The sequence below is a fragment of the Amblyomma maculatum genome, chromosome 10 (assembly GCF_055883805.1).
Source record: "Amblyomma maculatum isolate TAMU_Amacu chromosome 10, ASM5588380v1, whole genome shotgun sequence".
Taxonomy (NCBI): domain Eukaryota; kingdom Metazoa; phylum Arthropoda; class Arachnida; order Ixodida; family Ixodidae; genus Amblyomma; species Amblyomma maculatum.
In genome coordinates, this window is record NC_139353.1 from 134,086,276 (window position 1) to 134,106,789 (window position 20,514).

Here is a 20,514-nt window from a genome sequence, read left to right on the forward strand (position 1 = left end):
GCCGAGATTGACGGGAGCAGGCAGGGGCCGGATACTGATACAAAAACAAGTTGTGATACCATGTGTGCATGAACAGTTGCTTAAAATAAAAAAGGTGGCTAGGAGATATAGTGTTGGAGGGGTGCTCTGGGCCCCTAATAAATATTCAAGAATATGTTGGCGAATGAGGCTCGGGCTGACTGAGGCTGATAAAATTTTATTCACAATAAATGGGAGGATAGGGGAAGTCAGCTAGCGTGCCACACGCCGTGGAGACGTTCGGCAACGCCGGCCCATTCGACGGCCTTGAACTGAATACCAGGGTCATCGCTGGACCTTAGCTTGTCCTAAGCTTCATTAGAGGGATCAGGTTAGAGTTTTGAGGGAGGGTTATGGGCTTTGCACACACAGATCATATGCTCGAAGTTGTCTTTCTCCCCGCAAAACCGGCAGAAGGGATTTATTTTCTTATTTATGAATTTTGATATGTAGTTTGGATTGGGGATGGTCCCCGTCTGTAGCTGTCTCCATATTACTTGTTGTCTGGTCAGTGTTTCATGGGGTGGTGGGAGTGTTCTCATTGCTTTGTAATGTGCAGTGATGTCGTAGTATGATACGGCTGGCTCGCCAAAGGGTTCCGGTTCCTGATTTTGCGCCACCGCTCGGCCGGCTAAGAAACAAAAAATGGGCGTAAAAATTGGGCATTTGTTGTGATGCACCGCCATTCGCGAGCCGAGTGATTGAGGCTCGCGAACGGCAGTGCATAAAAACGCCGTACTTTTTTTCTTGTTAGTCAGGTGGCAGTCACGATAAAACATGCTAAATATTACGGCCTACCGCACATAGCAGCCTGTGATTACTGCGCTACCTGGCCCCTTCGCACCTAAAGAAAACAAACGACAAAATACATTGCCACCAGGCTCCGTCGCACATAAAGTAAACACGCGCCGAACAAATGCTCATTGCGGTTATCACTGGTGCGTTACAGGCTGGGTGAAAACTCCAGTAGGTAGTTTTCCATCATAAATATTTCCTTTAGATGCATACATACCTGTAGTATCTGTGGTTTTGCCACTCGGAGCATATGACACACTTGACAGTTTTGCACGACGCACAGTATTTTGTTTTACCTTAAAGGCTCGCCTTTGTGCAAGCCAAAGCATTCGGATTTTGTTCCTTCGTAATCAGATGCACTTCGTTAGGGAGCTTGATAATCGTCATCTTCGTTCTACTGTTTGCAACGGTAAGGAAACCGCCCGGCACAAATGAGTCTCCTGGAGGTTTCATGCTCGTTCACTTGCAGAGTGGATCGCTCTGGACGTAGAACTGCGTTGGATCCTGACTGAGACGCGCATCAATATGTAGGAGAGGCACATATGTGTCACCAAGTTGTTGATACCGCAGAAATCGCGGCGGAGGCAGAAAGGTTCTGGATCATTTCACAATAGAATGACCATTCTTTGTGCACCGAGAACCTTTTCACCACTGCGACCACATCCGTTCTGACTCCTGAGGGCAGAAACCGGCTACAGCGCTAAATCATCCGTTGCCAGAAAAATGTCCCGCGTTTCCTGCAGGCGTGCATTCTGGCCGGAACAATGCCCTTTTCAGGGGGTGTGTATGTGCCTCTCTGCCGAGCTTCGTAGATGAAATCCTATAGCTGCACGGTTGTAGATGACGCGAGGAGGAAGCGACGCCCATTGCACCATGGCGCGCCGCGGTGACCGCATTTTGCTCGGTAACTCAAACACCCTGCGCATATGCGCCGCTCGTAAGTCACAGGAGACGATTCCACCTAGCTCTACAGCATCAACAAACACCTGGCCGCTTTGCCCGCCTCCGCGCTTTCCTGTCTGCCAAAAACCTGCACACTGAGAGCGTCTCATTCTGTCACGTCGAACACGGCCCGCGCTACACGCTCTTACAATACGAAGATAGTATATGCATGTACCCCGCCGCGGTGGCGCAGTGGTTACGGCGCTCGACCACAGTTCCCAAGGAAGCGGGATCGAATCCCGGCCTCGGCGGCAGCTTTTCGATGGAGGCGAAAAGCAAGACGCCCGTGTGCTGTGCGATGTCAGTGCACGTTAAAGAACCCCAGGCGGCCGAAATTTCCGGAGTCCTCCACTACAGCGTCTCTCATAGCCTGAGTTGCTTTGGGACGTTAAAACCCCCCAAACCAAACCAAACCAAACCAATATGCGTGCGTTATAAGTGGATTGTGAAAACGCTGTAACATTCCCCCATACTGCGTGAGCATAATATATTGCAATCACTGTCACTATTTTCCGCCCCGAGGCCAAAAAAAAGGGGGGAGCCTTCGCTTTCTACCTGCATTGGCGTGGCCATTTTGTATGGCGCGCTTTCGCGTCGTCTGCTACACTGCCGTCCAATGTTTCTCTCGCCCGCTCCCGCATGATGGCGCCACATCATCCCGCAAAAGGCGAATTCCGTCTCCTCAACGGTAGGGTTCCGCAACTTTTTCTCGTCATTGTTTGACTCTGAGCGGGTTAAACGGTGATTGTTACCGCGAGATGTCTCTGAACGCAACCTAAACGTACATAAAGGTAACATATACTCACTGAAGGCAGGAAATAATTACGGTGAAGCTAATTGAATAAATAGTGCTACGGTTATACCGTCACTGCATGGTTTTGTTGACGGCAAGTTTTTGCGGCTATGAAGAACTCAAAACATCAAATAATGCAACCTAATGGGGAACAGAGCCCTGGTAAGATCTTAGTAGCTTATTTTATCTTTGCGTAAAAACCTCCAGCAGTTGTTTTATTCGCTTAGCGTTAAGGTAGGTAGTGTCAATTGATTGCGCCATTGAAGCAACGACTACGGCAGGCTTTAAATGCCTGCTCTTATTCAATTTACAATATTTCCGCTATCTGTCACCAGGTGACTCTGCTCAGATGATCTGACCGTTGAGAGAACGAAATGGTGCTGTGCTACTCGCGATAGCGGTTGTGGTGCAGTTCGTTATTGCGCTAGGCTGGGAATGCGATTTTTGTTTTTGTGAGGGGACATGCCCAGTATAAAAATTAGAAGTGGCTTAACTCGGCTGTGCCGTCTTTTACCTTCATCGTAATTAAAGGGTAGTCTGGCTGTCTAGCTATGTAGTTGCATTGAAGATGAGCATTTCCTCTTGTTCTGCTTGCTTCTTGATTGCCGGACTGCGCGGCGAGCGTGCGGCGCCTGCAAGCTGCTTCCGTTGTTGTTGTTGTGTTGGGTTTTTTGGCACATAGGCAACTAATGCCATCATGCGCCAAACACGAGTTTGCTGAGCTTCTTTATGAGTGAAAATGAAAAGTGTTTAGAAAATTACAGCTTATTTAGAATCCCCAACTCTAATAAAACTAAAAACAGATGAAATTTCAACAAGTGGGTTGTCTCCTAATAGTAAACAGGGGTGGAATGGGATGCGGTCATTATAGAATAGAGTGAACTATTTCAAGTTCTGTGCACGAGATCAAAATGTGGTTCACGGTGAGCTCACCTCCATATTTTTCGCATAATGGTTTTTGCTCATTTCTCAGTAAGGAATTGTGTGTCAAGTGTGTATGTCCAATTCAAAGACGGCACAAAATCACCTCACTGAAGCGTTCCTTATGTATACATGATTTCCATTCTCCTACTATGTGTTTTACTGTGTGTAGCTTATTTTGCTCTTCATTATTCCATTTTTTCTGCCATTTATCGATCAGGCTTCTTTGTAATAACCTGATGCAATCCTTGTCGGGGATTTGTTATTTTCTTTATTACCTTATTTCGAGCTGGTGAAGCACATGAGTCGGCTATTTCGTTACTATCTACCCCGACATGGCTAGGAACCCAGCAAAATAATATGGTTTGGCCTTGCGTTGTGAGTTGTTCTATGCCGTGAATGATGTTTCCTACTATAGGCTCAACTGCATTTTTAGAATGTAACTCCGTAAGCACACTTAAAGAATCGGTATAGATAATGCTCTTTTTACAGTTCTGTTGCATAATTTTATTTACAGCTACATAGACAGCGTAACATTCTGCAGTAAATATTGAGGGACTTTTAGGTAGCCTTACTACTTTTTCTCTGTTGCCTTGCACAACAGCGCATCCAACATTATTTGCTGTTTTTGATCCATCTGTAAAAAAAATCGGTGAAGTTCATATATTTCTCTCGTAGTGCTAGGTATTCTTGTAATATGTGTTCGTGTGCTGTTAGATTTACCAGGGTGGAAATGAATACTGTCTCTGGGCTACAATTGGAAGTGCATCCAGTATTCCTAAATATTGGCATATTTCTTCGAAGCGGAGTAGTAAAGGCCGGATAGAATGGGTTTTTTTATGAACAGTGTTCTGGAAGAGCACTGTTCATAAACAAATCCCATTCTATTCTATAAGCCTTTTCTACTCCGCTTTGAAGCTGCGGATGTAAAATGGCTCTATGCCTCCTCGTAGCACAGCGACAGCGAAATCGCAGGTTGTGGCCAAACTGATTGATTTAGAGGAAGGAGAAAAGCGCGGTAACTCTCTCACTTGTTTTCTGTGGGCACCTTAACCGCGCCGCAAAAGAAGGGAGGAAGGTGGGAGAGAACGTGGAAGGAGAGAAAGAGGAGCCGTAGTAGAGGGCTACGGAGTAATTTCGACCACCTGGGGATCTTTAACGTGCGCTCACATCGCACAGCCCACGGACGCCTATTTGTTTTGCCTCGTTCGAAACGCAGCCGCCGAGGTCTGGTTCGAACCTGGGTACTCCGGCACAGTAGTCGGGCGTCTTAATCACTGCACCACCCCGGCGGGGTGCTGTTTGTGGCCAATATAACTTTCGATACAAAAGAAGAGGGAATGACGCGCGTTAGGCAACAGCCGTCCTCCACCACCGAAACGGTGGCGGGTGCAATGACGGCCTACAACAGATAAAAATCCGGTGGAAGGCGAGCACCCGCCCCAATCTAGTCGCAGAGCGAAAGCTGCAGTTGTCGCACCAATAGCACCTGTAACACCGCCTGTTCAATCAATCCTTGTTTTTTTTTTATTTTTATTGCGAAAGCAATACTACTTTCACTTTCAGCTCCTCGCGTGGCGAGGCCGTGGTAGCTACCATTGACATTTAGCTTGACTTCTGCTATAACGTCATACCATCTGCCGCAAAAACCAGGGGCCCAACTTGTGCTGTCGCGAAGCGAGGCCGCGCGTTGTGGCTGCATGGCCTCCGAGATTACTCCCGCGTGCGTCGTGCGCGCGGAGGTAATCTCGGAGGCCATGGTGACTGCTGCCTAATTCCTGCGCCCGCCGCGCGCGGCGCGCCTAGCGGTGTGATGTCGCAGCTGCAAGAGCAGGGCTCTAACTTGTGCCGTCGCTAGGCGAGGCCGCGCGTGGTGGCTGCGGCCTAACTCTTGCGCCAGCCGCGCGCGGCGCGCCTAGTGGTGTGACGTCACAGCTGTAACATCAGGGCTCCAACTTGTGCCTTCAAGAGGTGAGGCCGCGCGTGGTGGCTGCTGCCTAACTCCTGCGCCCGCCGCGCGCGGCGCGCCTAGGAGTGTGACAGCACGCCATTTGCTGTAAAACCGGGCGCGCGGCGCGCTGCCGGCCAGGCCGTCATTGCACCCGCCACCGCTTCGGTGGTGGAGGACGACGGCTGTTGTTGTGCACGTCTTTGTCTTTTTTTTCTCTTTCTTGCCTATTTTCTCTTCTGTCCGCACGAGGCAGCGGAGGTGGCTCAGCTACAGAGCTAGTAGCAGGCCCGTGCATTTTCTTTTCTTTCTTCCCACAGTCACAACAACAAGGCCGCCGGCCAGACGTTGCGATGCCGCCTACCACGAAAGCCGCTCGGCAGAATGCGAAGAGAAAAGAACGGCGAGCTGCGGAGACTGAAGAAGAGTGTGAACAGACTTTTTAAGCAGCGTTCCCAGTATGCAGTTGGCGACAACGTGCAGCCTCTGCGGGAGTTACGTTTGTGAGAATGCTTAACGTCATGGATGACGATGCAGAAGCGCGCAGCGTATCTCTAGCTCAACGGCAACCCTCTACGGAAGTTACTTTTATGAGTATGCTCAACACCATGGATGACGATACAGAAGGGAGCAGCGTATGCGTATGAGTATGCTAAAACGCCATGGATAGCAATAGTGCAATGAGTAGCGTATCGCTCTCGAGGACCGAACGCCGGAACGCGACTAAACGGCACAGACGTGCCCAAGAAGCAAGACACGTATGTACAATTACACATTTTTTTAATTTTTTAACCTCATTCCTTCAAGAAACACTCCACTAACAGTTCTTGGCTGTCATGAAAGAAGCTTTGTGGTCGGAGAAATGAAGAGAGCAATTGAGTTATCGGGAGGTTGCGGGTGGCAGCGGGTGGAGCGACAGGAGCGACTCGATAAAGAACGTGCGTTTCGGGACAGGGAAAATGAAAGCCGGCGAAAACGGAGAAACCTCGCCTACAATTAAATATACCAATGCAGCCACAGCAATTCTCGCATCGCTACTAGTTTTACATAGAATAACCAGGTAATATCACTGCATAGCCCCAAGTCCAATCACAAGCACCACCACCATCAACACTACCAGCTGAACCAAGCGTAGCTACAGTATTGCTTTCGCAATCCCTCTTCCTGTGAGGTTCCGGTTGCCGGATCTCCCCTGATGGGGCTGGTACAGGTGGGTCACCGCCTCTTTCAGCGGAGGGCAGGCCTGGCCCCGAATTTTTATCTGTTGTAGGCCGTCATTGCGCTCGCTACCGCTGGTGGTGGACGACGGCTGTTGTTGCGGCGCGCGTCTTGCTTTCCGTCTTCCTTTCTTTCTTTATAATCTCTTCTATCTGCACGAGGCAGCGGAGGTGGCTCAGCTCCAGAGCCAGTAGCAGGCCCATGCATTTTGTTTTCCTTCTTCGTGCAGCTACAACAACAACAGCAACAACAATCACCAGGCTTAACCAGGCTAAGCCTTCAGCCAAATGTTTTGTTTAAGGTTGGGTTTTTTTGGGAAACGCAGGTGGCTTATACTTTTGGGTGGACCCTATGAAATGGTGGACACCTAAACCTAACCAGGCTGAGGTCACGTCTTTATTCGTCTTTGGCAATTTTCAATTTACTTATGAGAATGGAAAGGCTCTGTATCTACTAGCATTATCGCGGAAACCTGGTCCGCGCCGTGAGAGACAGGAGGAAGGTGAGGATGAAAGCGGGAATAGGCGAAGAGGCCCCCTACTGGAGCGGTACGGAGCAATTTTAACAACTGAGACCCTTTAATATACGCAGCCATCAAACAACGCAGGGCTGCCTCTTTTTAAGTTGGTGTTTGGTAAATCGAGGAGGCAGTGTATTTTTGTGTGGGCACGAAGAACGCGTGGACAGACAAAGTTAATTAGGTCATGGTAACTTGAAGGCCAAAATTTGTATCACGCGAAGACCGGCTCTACTTTGGAATAATTGTACACTACTTTATGAGAAGGGAAAGGCACAGTATTCGTAAAAGTCACCTGGAGGTAAAGTTCGCGTGCCCGTACGCCTTGGCAATAGATTGCGTAGTGAAGCTGTCCCTTCAAAACCATCTATGGCACTCTTGAAACAAGACATGCAACCAGTATGCCACGGGGCGATAATCAGATGGCTTGGTTTTAACACAGCTTAGTACCTGTTTGAGTAATATTGCATATAATAAGCAGCTACCGCTCTTGATAATTACTTGATTAGAAGTGTAACATAATAAGGGGACACAAACTAAAATAGCACTGAAGTAGCCACCAGCAATGTGTGTGAATAGGAACATATTTGGAAAATGAGGCTGCAAACCGGAGCTAAGAACTCAAATCTCCTATAAAAGCAGAGCTTAAGGAATGCGTAAATTCTCCAGGGTTAATTATGTGTTAGAACAGAAATAAACTAACGCCAATCATCGTCGAAAGACGGTGGGGTGTCGGCATGCTTCCCCAATAACCATAGAGAAGTGGTTCGAGTTCCAGTTTAGCAATTATTTATGGGAAACCATATAAGTAGGTAGAAAACATGTCTCTTAAATTCTTAGCTTTTGTATATCGGTAAACTAAAATACCTGCAGAGATGTGTTCAAATGTCGCATGATCGAGGATCGTAATCATCAGCGAGTTCTGCGATAGAGTAATCAAGAACAGTTCGTTGGCAGGCGGTAGCGGACAGATGACATGGCCCCGCAATAACTAGACCTAGGGTTACTATAGGCTACATTTAGCAGGAGCTGCCAACTGGTGGTGGTGACATTTATTCATACAAGGAGGTGTTTGGGCCGAGGCCCTATTGGCCCAGGCCCTCACTAATCTAGGTGGAGCTCCTATTCCGGAGCCCCAACGGCGTCTAACGCCGCTCGCGCCCCGGCGAACAAGGTCCGCTGGGACTGTAGGTCATGGCAGCTGAGCAGAAGGGTAGGTAATGAAGGATTGGGAACGGTGCGGTTTGGATGGACAGGCCCAGACCATGTGGAAAACGTCCGAGAAGGTCGCTCCACACAGGCTGCAGCCACCATCAAAGTCTGTATTGAAGTGCTTCAAGACTGCCGGGCACAGCATTGTGTTTGTAAAAATTTCGAGGAGCCTTTCGTCCGCTCTCCGGAGACCTTTACAAGGTTCCGGAAAGCGGTGATGGCTGTCCCGATAATATGTGGTAATTTCTTTGAATGTAATAAGACATTGAGTGGGCTCGGAATAGACTTCCCGAGCAAGTTTGAGTGCCCGGGGAGAGAGCGCCCAGGAGTCCCTGATGGCCGGGAGCCCAGATGAGATTACAATTTTGAAGGTCGCTGGACCAACAGCAATTTTGTAGCATGCGCTTGGCTAGAGGAGGTATCAAACCCAGCCCATACTTCCGACAGGCCCCCTTGGAGTCGGTAATGCTGTGTTTTACTTGTGGGAGAGAGATGGCGAGCGCAATCGCGATATCCTCCGCGTATGTTGTGTTGTGGGCCTGGAACGTAAGTCCTGCCACTGTGTTGTTGTGGACCACTGCCGCGGTGAACCACCTCTCACGATAGGGACCGGCAATATCCATGTTGTATACATGTTGCCTACCATAATGCCGCTCCAGTGCTTCCGCACGCGCTTGTCACCGCCATTATGATCAGAGTGTGACATGTTATGGGGAATGGGTCTGACCCTGAGGGCGCGTCTCCAGAGTTCTGGCGCCCGTACCCGTTCCTCAAAGGTGGTGGTGCATTGGATGTGTCAAGAATGTGGCTACCGGATGGCGTTTGTGATAGGCGCGTGTATTGGCTGAAAAGATGAGCCTTTCGGAGTTCCCGATAGGTGTTGACCATCTGTGAGGTTCTTTTCTTTAACTCTTCTGGCCACCTTATTCTGTGGCTTATTCAGAGACAGCAATCTAAATAGACGACCAGACTGACCAAGCTAACAACGAATAATTTATGTACACATGGACGGGACGAGAGTAGAACGATCAAGTGGGTCAAAGACTTAGCACTAAGTTATCTACAGTCACCAGTTATTTCGTTGGGTGGAGACGCTGGTGCAGACGCTCCGGGTAGTCAGAGGTTTGAAGGGTCGGTGCAGTAGGGCCTCGGCAAGCCCAGCGGAAGGCTAGGCCACCGGACGGGGCCCAGTAGAGGCAAGAGGCTTCGGGTTGCCTTTCCGCGGCCGATGCGTCAGGCCTCCCCGACGTGCCTGGACCAAGCACGGCGCCGCACGCTCGTGCCAGTGAAGAGCTGGCGCTGTGGCACTCCCGGGCCCGACCACCGTTCCGAGCTTCGTGGACGACAGGGGAACAGGACAGCATACGGCCGGCAGGCCCCAGGTCTGGATCCCCGGGTCAGGCCTGGCAGAAGACGTACCGCTCCGAGCTCCTTGGACAGCCAGCCGATCGGCTCCGCTGCTCGCCTGTTCTCCCCTGCTCGTGCCTCGCGCTCCTCGAGCCAACCTCCACGTTTTTCTCTTCTTTCTCGAAACGTCATTTTCTTTCTTCGTCTTTTCTCCAATTATCATATGTTCTTCACAAATATGCCCCCCTTTGAGAAGTTTTTTTTTTCTCGGGAAAAAAAACTTGGGGCCACGACACTGATGCACTCTTCCGAAGGACGACCGCACACAACACTGCTGCACCCTTCACTGCACACCCCACAGAGTGTCCACACCATTGCTATTGTCTGCTGAGAGTCTGGGTCACTCGCGCACACAAAATAAAAAAAAGCCTTCGTACTAATACAAGTAACATTAACACTCAACACTTGTCAGAAGAAATAAACTCTTAGAAACATACTATGAACAACACGACACCTCCAGAAACTTTGTACGAAACGTGCTCTAAGACGGTATATCTCCAACGGCGTTGGAAGACAGCACAGAGATTAACATTGTCTCCTATATCATTCTCGATTCAACAGTTCACTCTGGACCAAGGTTCTTCACTGAACGTTGACAACGGAGCTTTCGACTCGGCGTTATCAAGAACTACAAAGGATGAAGTTTGTAGGGCATTCACTGGCTGGCGCTCTTCGTAGCTTTGTGTTAATGGACATGCGTCCTAATGGAGCGTTCCTCAGGTTTCCTTTCGGGACAGTCCTCTGACATACATCGCACGACCTCACAAATCGCTTAATGTCATCTTGCACCCCTGGCCAGTAAAAGTCATCAAGCACTCTTGCGGTAGTTTTTCTGACACCCTAGTGGCCGTCAAGTACACTCCCATGTGCCTGCACGAGGACCTGACGGCGCAAAACCTTTGGAACGACCACTTGTTTAATTGTTTTTCCTGGACAAAGTTGATAGGTCCGGTACAAAATGCCGTCACTTAGATGGAAGGTGTAGGCCATCTGCCCTTTTCCGTGATAGGTTTTCTTAAGTTTGCGACGACACACGTCTAAGCTGGCGTCCTCTTCTTGTTTCTTGCGAAAAACAGACAGAGATAAGTGGAGTACGGTTTGGGTGGCATCCAAACCAGTCCCTGAAACTTTCGCCGCCAGAACCTGGAAAGAAGCACTGGACCCATCACCAGTGGCAGGTATGCTTGTCTGGCCCGTCAAGACTGTTGGAGCGTCGGCGAATGGGACGCTTGCACCCGGAACGTTGCCGATAATTAGGTCATATGATGGCGTCGGCAGGCACCTAGCAATAGCTTTGCCTGTGAAGTATGGCGACTTGATAATAACCTCCGCCTCAGGCGCTTCGATGTCAGAACCATCAGCTAAACGTAAAGATGCTCGCTCACCGGTATATGCAGCCTCGGGCACCGAAACCTGACGCACCACGATGCTATTAGAACCAGTGTCGCGCAGCACCGACACTGCTTGTCCGAACAATTCTCCATGCTTCACTGGCATGTTGTTAGTAATCTGAGACGGACTAAGAGCCGAATCGTCCCTTCGAACATCTAGGCATGTTCTTCCCGGCTGACGACCAGGGCGGGAATCTCGAGGGGACGTGCAGCAAGCAGATGTCTCCCGGTCATTTGAATTTCCGTATCGACACAACTGGGTTTTATGCCCAGATTTGTGACATAATGTGCAATATGGGGCTGCGTCCTGCGGTTTCGCAGAATTCTGCTCAGCTCTATATTTAAAAACCGCGAGGTTATTCTGTCGCTGAGCCTCAAGAAAGTGATCGGCGGCCTCAGCAATCTCGTCCACCGTTTTACAATCATGTTCTCGCAAGAAGAGAACTAAACGATCGTGACAGCTGTTTAAAAACTGCTCCGCCACTATCATGTCCAGAACCACTTCAAATGTGTGACCTTGTCCTCGCATCTCAACCCAGCGGTAAAAAAAAAAAAAACCTTAACAGCCTTGTGGTGTACTGGGAAGCTGTCTCACCATCTTGCGGCTTGCTTCCACGAAACTTCTCTCTGTAGCCCTCAGCCGTGAACCGAAACCTCCGAAGTAAGGCAAGTTTCGCTACATCGTAATTGACTGAGTCCTCAGGAGAGAGTCGTCCAAAGACTCTGAGAGCTCCGCCGAGGCACAGACCCAAAGCCGTGGCCCACTTCTCTTTCGGCCAGCCTTGGCCAATGGCGACATGTTCAAAACGCTTCAAATACGCGTCCAAATCGTCCCTTTCCTCATTAAACAGTGGAATCAATCCATGAGGACTAATGGGGAAAGATGGAGCTGGTACGGTACCGTGCTCAGCGCTTCCAGCACTAGGGGCATTTTCTCCCAATTCCGCAAGTCGTATTCGTAGCTGCAAATTCTGGTTTTCTTGCTCCAAGCGCTGCTTCGCTCTTTCATGTTCTGTAGCTTTCGCTTCGCTTTCTGCAGCTCTCTCTTCGCGTTCGGCAGCTTTGTCTTCCCTTGTCTTTTGTAATTCTTTCTCAACCCACTCGCGCAACTCGATTCCCTGCAAACCTATACGTTCCCCTACCGCGAGCAACTCTGGTGCACTCATTTTTCTCCAATCTCTAGCCGCGGGGAAATGCTCCTTGGCCGGCCTGGTCCTGCCGTGGACGCCAAAATTGTGAGGTTCTTTTCTTTAGATCTTCTGGCCACCTTATTCTGTGGTTTATTCCGAGACAGCAATCTAAATAGTCGACCAGACTGACCAAGCTAATAACGAATACTTTTATGTACCGACATGGACGGGACGAGAGTAGAACGAGCAAGTGGGACGATGGCAAAGCACAAATTGTCAAAAAGTCACCAAGTTGTTGGATGGAGAAACCGGTGCAGACGCTCCGGGTAGTCAGAGTTTTGAAGGGTCGGTGCAGTAGGGCCTCGGCAAGCCCAGCGGAAGGCTAGGCCACCGGACGGGGCCCAGTAGAGGCAAGAGGCCTCGGGTTGCCTTTCCGCGGCCGATGCGTCAGGTCTCCCAGACGTGCCTGGACCCAGCACGGCGCCGCACGCTCGTGCCAGTGAAGAGCTGGCGCTGTGGCACTCCCGGGCCCGACCACCGTTCCGAGCTTCGTGGACGACAGGGGAACAGGACAGGATACGGCCGGCAGGCCCCAGGTCTGGATCCCCGGGTCAGGCCTGGCAGAAGACGTACCGCTCCGAGCTCCTTGGACAGCCGATCGGCTCCGCTGCTCGCCTGTTCTCCCCTGCTCGTGCCTCGCGCTCCTCGAGCCAACCTCCACGTTTTTCTCTTCTTCTTTCTCGAAACGTCATTTTCTTTCTTCGTCTTTTCTCCAATTATTATTTGTTCTTCACACCATCTCAAGGTCCAACAAACGCTGGTTGGATGTGGCAAATGGGAGGTTAAGAGCCCGTTTTATAACTTTGCGTGCGATGTATGACCTCGAGTTGGTCCTCGTCATGTTTGCGCATGTGAAGGTAGGGGGTTGAGTAAAGAATTCTACTCGTAACGAATGCATGTTCCAGCCGCAAGGCATCTTTACTTCGTAACCCCCCACGCTTATTGGAGACCCGGCAGACCATACGGCCCACCTGGTCGCCATACATGCGAAGTTTTGTTAGTGTTGTGTCCGGTCTGCATTGTTGGTGAATAAAGAGACCAAGAATGCGGATTTTCGTGGACTCTTTAATCGGACCCGAAGAAAGTGTAAGGTGAATTGATGTGTCGTCCCGAGGGAAGGGACGGATGTGGAAAAATTCTGATTTGGGGGGGGGGGGGGCACATTGCAGACCAGAGTACGCAGCGTAAGCGTCCGCCACCTCCGCTGCCTATTGTAGGCATGTTTCCATGTGTCCAAGATTACCTCTGGTTGCCCAGGTATAGATATCCTCCTCATATATGGCATATCGGGTTCCAGGCATAGAGCGTAATTTTGCGGGAAGGGTTTTCATTGCAAGGTTGAAGAGGAGAGGAGGCAACACTGCGCCTTGTGGTGTACCCCGGGATCCGATGATATAGGGTCCATGTTTCGTGTCTTGAATTCGAATGTAGACATGTCAAGCCGTGAGAAATTTCCACATGTATTGATATGTATTCTGACCACAGTTGGTATCTTGGAGATGATTTAGTATCACATCATGTTTGACGTTAAGAAAGGCTCCTTTCGAATCTAAGGCCAGGACTACCTTGTCAGTGTGAGGGAGTTCTTTAGGCTCTCTTTTGTCAAGGTGAACTTGTAGAAGGATATCGTGTGTGGATTTCTGCGGTCGGAAACCAAACATAGTGTCCGCAAAAGTGTGATGTGTTTCGATGTAAGTGGACAACCTGTCTCGCACCATAGTCTTCATCAATTTGCCGACACAAGATGTGAGGCGTCTCCATTAATATGGGAGGCTGATGTCAGAATCAGCCTGTCAGAACATTGCCCTCGTCACCATAACCTAGGCTTTCACGCGATATGGCTTAAGTGAATCTTCCACGAAGATTCTGCAAAAGGTTTCGCAGAATCTTCGCAGAACATTCTTTGAAAAGATAAATGTTTTTGCCTCGCCGCACATAAGCGGCTTCAGTGCCTTTGGAAATTTATTTTAAGCCAGCGTTGACAAGCCAGACGATGCCGGTTGCACTGAAGTGCTGTCCTATGTCCTTGACCAAACAATCAACTTGCCGAATTATCAGACTCGCTGTATAGTTTTAGATGATGAAATCAAAATGACACTGAAGTCTCAGTGAAACATCAACGCATGACAAAACGTGGAATCAACACATCGCCACACACATGGCCACAAGGGTGTTACCCGGGCTGCTTATTTTCAAGGCAAAAGGCTTATTCGCACGTAAAACAGGCGTTTGATAACTTCTTAGAGATATATGAATAAATTGACTAATGCTTTATGTTTTCGAGAAGCCGGATTTTAAGTTCAACGTTATCAAACAAATCAAGAAGCAGCTAGAGTTTTGAGATTGATTATTCACGTGCATAACGTTTGTCATCGCGAGGGCGCACCTACAGAAATAAACAAACCATACAAATGGTGGCCTTAAATAAAACAGCTGATTCCACTGCTATTTCCTGCTTCTTACATATTGTTAAGGTACTGCACGGTGGTCCTATATGCGTAGAAGTCTGTTCGAAAGCGGTGTTCTCTTGGTTTCGTTCATTGTTCCTTAGGAAACAAAAGAAAGACCAATCACGGAGCATAGTCGATTACGCAAAGTAGAATAAAGTCCGAATACACATATGCTTCAGTAGAAGGAGAACAGGGAAAAGCAGCCCGGTTGAGCGTACGCTACCAACCTTACTCGGTTTCATTCGCATCGCACTGTATGCTGCCTTCGTCGCCGCCGCCTTTGCTCTCTCTGGGTACACTTCAGAGCGCATCCACACCTCAGAGCACCAATTTTGTATAGGATGACTTCACACATTTGACGCACGCCCTTGAACACCATCGGTCATTATATGCCAATGATCTGCTGGTCGCCTAAAGAGTCCTTCGGAGGCAAAAAAAAAAGTTTGGACCGTGCACGCAACTTACGCATCGACAGAGCGGTCAACCACGAGCTTCATCACAGTGCATCGGAGAAGTTCATCGCACGACCACTCTGCTTTCGCATTTCCATACAGGCATCGGAGCAACTTGCCGGGCAAGCAGAACGCATTCTCGCACACCGTCTTTCATCGTTGCTCGCGCCGGTGCTGCTGCTTCAGCTCCGCACCCATCAATACACCCCTGACGTCGCCCCCATTTTCGCTCCAAAACACTGCAGAGCGGCTCATCGCGCTCTAAATATAATAGTCGAAACCCGCGGGCATAACAATGTGTGCAACGTTATCTATTTTGCGCCTTCATGACGCAATAGTAGCATCACGTGACGCAACGTTTCAAAATGACGGCGGCGACCAATAGGAGTGGGCGTTTTAGAGCGCTCTGAGTTGTAGAGCGGGCCGTAATTGTGCACCAGAATTCGTGTTCCGCGGTGCGGTTACAGGGCAAAGATCCCAATATATGGCTCACGCACAATACTTGTCGCACCTAAGTAACACCTCTGTTGTTATTACTCATTCTCATCCACCCATGCGCAGCCATATGGCTATAAAGGAAAGCTTTGGTAGAGCTACTGCTCAGGATAGGCGGTGAATCCGGGTTCGATCCCCGGATCAGGATGAATTTTGCTTTACCTACGAAGATTCTGAGAAAGCTGCATAGCTTTCCTTTCTAGCCGTATGGCTGCGCATGGGTGGATGATAACCAGTAATTACTCCCTTATTACAAATCTACTCCACCTTAGGGGATTTCCCTAAATATTCGATCAACACTGTTCCCACTTCGCGGTATTGATCAATTCGCTATCGCCCTACCATCTGCTCTGCTGACCGTACTGGTTAGCTCAGTTGGTATAGCGACTGCCCCGTAAAGGCGGTGGTTCTGAGTTCGATACCCGGATCAGGACGAAATTTTCTTTAATTACGAAGATGCTGAGAAAGCTGTATTGCTCCGCTTTGTAGCCGCATGGCTGCGCATGGGTGGAAGACAATGAGTAATTACTCCCTTATTCAATCTACTCTATCTTGGGGGATTCCCCTGAATATTCTATCAATGCTTTTCTATTGTATTTTTGCAGCATTACGTGGCGCTAACGGTGTTATTACATCTTAAGAAAATATTAAGCGGTGTTTAACGTCTCTAAAGTTCATTAAAATGGTACAGTCGGTATGATCTGCAATCATTTTGCTTGAAAGTTTAGACCATAGGGACTGCCACACAGTTCGGCAAAATATTAAGCTTCTTTAGTTGGTTCGGTATTTAATGGAAAGGCGCAGTATGTGCCTTCTCAGTGGACACCTATACTTAGAAATAATTAGCAACATAAAATTGGAGGTAAATGTATCGATTTGAATCTCTATCGTAAAGTAGCCTCCAACCTGGCTGGGAAATAGAATTGCTCGTTAGATTAAAAAAACGTTTTCGACTTGGTAACCGAAAATGCCAATAAACGTGTCGGAAAATATTCGCACGTAATTTCGCATCAAATTTATGTAGCAACCGTTTGTTCTGCAGAGTTAATTGTGGTGTGATACCATTCCAATTACAATTTCGCATCTACGTGCTAAAGTTGACAAATATTTCTTCATTGTATGCCGTTCAAATTAAGCGTAGGTATCCACCGAGACGTCAGACGGACACTGCCTTTTCCTTTTCCCAAAAGACAAATCGTACAAGCAAATTTCATTTAGCTAAACACGCAACTCAACTCGGAATGCCGACGATTTCCTGAATAAAAAGGTTGTATGAGATGTTATCGCGTGTATATAAGATTGCGTCGAAACTGAAGCATCTCCGTTGTTTTTGAGAACGGTGTTAGAACCGAGACCAGTGCTTAATAGACATTGTACAGGTGACCCTTAGTAAACGCAACCAACGCTACTCATAGAAGTATTACCTTCTGGCGGATACAGATATTCAATACCAGGAATTGCGGGACAAAGGGACTGAGATAAAATAGGTTGATGAGATGAAATAGTGCGCAGTAAATATACCTGTGTGGTCGAGATTATTCCCGAACCTCCGGTTAATAGGATCTGCTTCTAGTTTTAGTGCATAGCATTACTTGCCGCAACTAATGAATTCGCTGATGCCTGTCTGACGCCATCCACCCTCTGCGTGCAGTTGAAGTGGAGAGAGAGATGGCGATGAGGACGCACTCGCTTGTACACCACTGTTAGATAAGAGCGCGGCGTTCGCAACGGTGATGCGCCCCGGCACTCTTACTGGATACATCTGTGGCCGCTCTTGCTCTACCATAGCCAACAAGCGGGTATATATTTAGGGGGGGAGGGGGCTGTTGCAGGGCACGTCTTTTTTTTATTGGGAAAGCAATACTACTTTCACTTTCAAGCCTTTGCGGTGCGACGACGGTGCACATGAAATGCCCTGTCGGGTGACCTCTGTGTGACGTCACGCCTCACAGCTAGGCGACCAACTCGCGCCGTGCGTGAGAGACGGCGGTGCGCATGAACGGCGGCCTAACTCCTGCTCTCTCCGCCGGGAGCGCCACAAGTGTTGGGATGTTATACAGCTGTATGACAGTAGCATTGATAATGGCGGTGCATTTAGTTGATAATAATGATGAGAGCAAACGTAATGCACCGTATGCAGCACCAAAACTCCAGCTTTCGCATTTCAGCAGTGTAGATTCCACAGTGCTCTCAATTTTTTTCTCCCCTTTTTTTTCTCCTCTATTTTCTCTTCTCTCCGCACAAGGCAGCAGAGGTAGCTCAGCTACAGAGCCAGTAGCAGGCCCGTGCATTCTCTTTTCCTTCTTCCTACAGGTACAACAGCGGTATATTTAACTGGTTCACAGGAAGGGAAATGAGCAATATCTGTTAAACGTTTTTCTGCGGACGCCTGACCTATGCCGTAAGTAAAGGGAAGGCGGCACTGAAAGCGGAGAGAAAGAAGTGCCGTAGTGTAGGGCCGTGGAGCAAGTTCAACCACCTGAAGATCTTTAAGCACGTAAATTTGTAATTGGAACAAAAATGCGCAATATCTGTCACAGTTCGACATGGACACCTGCACAGGACCTAAGGAATGGGGGTTATCGCCAGAAGCACAACGAGAGGCGATGTGTGCTGTGCGATGTAAGTGCACGGTAAAGATCTCCAGGTGGTCGAAATTACTCCTGAACCCTCCACTATGGCACCCCTTTATCTCCTTATCCCCGCCGGGGTGGCGCAGTGGTTAGGGCGCTCGACTACTGTGCCCAAGGACGCGGGATCGAATCCCGGCCTCGGCGGTCGCTTTTCGATGGAGGCGAAAAGCTAGGCACCCGTGTGCTGTGCGATGTCACCGCACGTTAAAGAACCCCGGGTGGCCGAAATTTCCAGAGTCCTCCACTACGGCGTCTCTCATAACCTGAGTCGCTTTTGGACGTTAAACCCCAGAACCAAACCAAACCTTGATCTCTTTCTGCGTTCACTCTCACTTCCTCCTTCCCTTACGGCGCGGTTAGGTGTCCGCAAAACAAGTGTTCCATGTAGAGCGTTTTCCTTTCTTTTGAACCAGTTTATTTAAAAAATGTCGAGAGAGTAAAATTATATGAGAACGTTTTATATCAAAGCAAAATGAAGCATAATGAACTGAAAAATACAGCGAAATTAGATGATACTTAAGGGACAGTCTGCTGAATGTTCAACGAGTTTTGTTGCTAGATTCGGCAGTTCTATTCTGAACAATACCAGGCTGTGGGGCCGAGATACACGACCGCACAAGCTAAAGCAATTTTTCAATAAGGGTTCTGGTTTTGTCAGTTGTAGTCCGCTTCTGGAAACAGCGGTGCCGTGGACACGACATACAGTTAGTACAATAATCCTATGCAGCTCTATGAACAAAACAACGACAGCCGCGCTGCCTAAGTCGCTTGCAGACCGCGCGCAGATCGCGTGCAGTCGATGCTCAGATTTTGTTAAAACTACAATGACGAATACTTAAATAGCTTTAAAAAGAATGAAATGAATAAATAAAATAAGTAAACCCGGTTACATTTACCGCACGTGCCAACCAGGGTCCTAAGTCGTCTACGGCGTCTCCAATAGCCTGAGTTGCTTCGGAACGTTAAACTAAAACCAGACCAAACCAGTTCTGTCCGCAGCAGCGCTGCTAATGGAAACAGCGCTATATAATGGCTGCGTTTGGGCTGTGTGAATTTAGTCATAAAGCATTTTAAAACCGAATCAAGAAGAATAAAATACAAGAAGTGGGAATTCATTGGAAGATTCAAGGTTAGGCTGGCTTAAGTCGACGCGATCATCAATACCTGTCATCATAACGCTGTGGCATAGTCATAAAACGCAGTTATATTGGTGGTGGTGGTGGTTTAACGTCCCAAAGCGACTTAGGCTATGAGAGACGCCGTGGTGGAGGACTCCAAATTTCGATCACCTGGGGTTCTTTAACGTGCACTGACATCGCACAGCACACGGACGCCACTTCGTTTCGCCTCAGTTCAGGTGCTACAAATAGATGTCATTTAGTAGCAAAGAAAGTACACAGTGTGGTCCGCCATCTGCTTTGAGCTGGTTTTGTTGATCTAATTTCTAGTTAAACCGGAAGGGCATTCCTTAGATACTGTCACCAGGTGGGAAGATCTACCAGAATATGGCACTGTTTTTAATACTCGCCTTCGGCAGTAGACTCTCGCTTTAAGCTCCACCGTTAAGGGTATGACGCGAGAGCGTCACACACACGGGCGATGGGTCCATTTTGCTTCAAACTTTATTTTGATTTAATTTTTTTTAATATCTGTTCCGTGATACTTAGCACAAAATATTGGCTTTCTATTCTGTGCACTTTACCACTTTTAAACACATTTTGCGTTTTTTAAATATTTAAACGATATAATTAATCAATTACGCACTCTAAAGTTTATTAATCAGAACATGAAGCATTTATGTAGCATTCGGAGCATTTTGAAACCTTTTGACGGTTCTTTCTACTTTTTAAAATTTTTAATTGCTTTATTTCACCTGTTGCTTAATCACGATTTTATTACCTCGTTGTCTATCATCCATCAATCGATCGTCAATCAGTAGAACCAGTCAGATTACCTAGGTTTATTGGCACATAGGCTACTAAGGCCATCATGCGCCAAGCACGAGGTTTAGTTTGTTATGCGTGTGATGGGTCTGAAAAGTTGGTTAAAAAATCTATAACTCCTTTAAAAACCTTGCTTCTTTTAGGAATGAAACACCACATAAAGTATTTACAAGGGAGTCATCTCCTAGA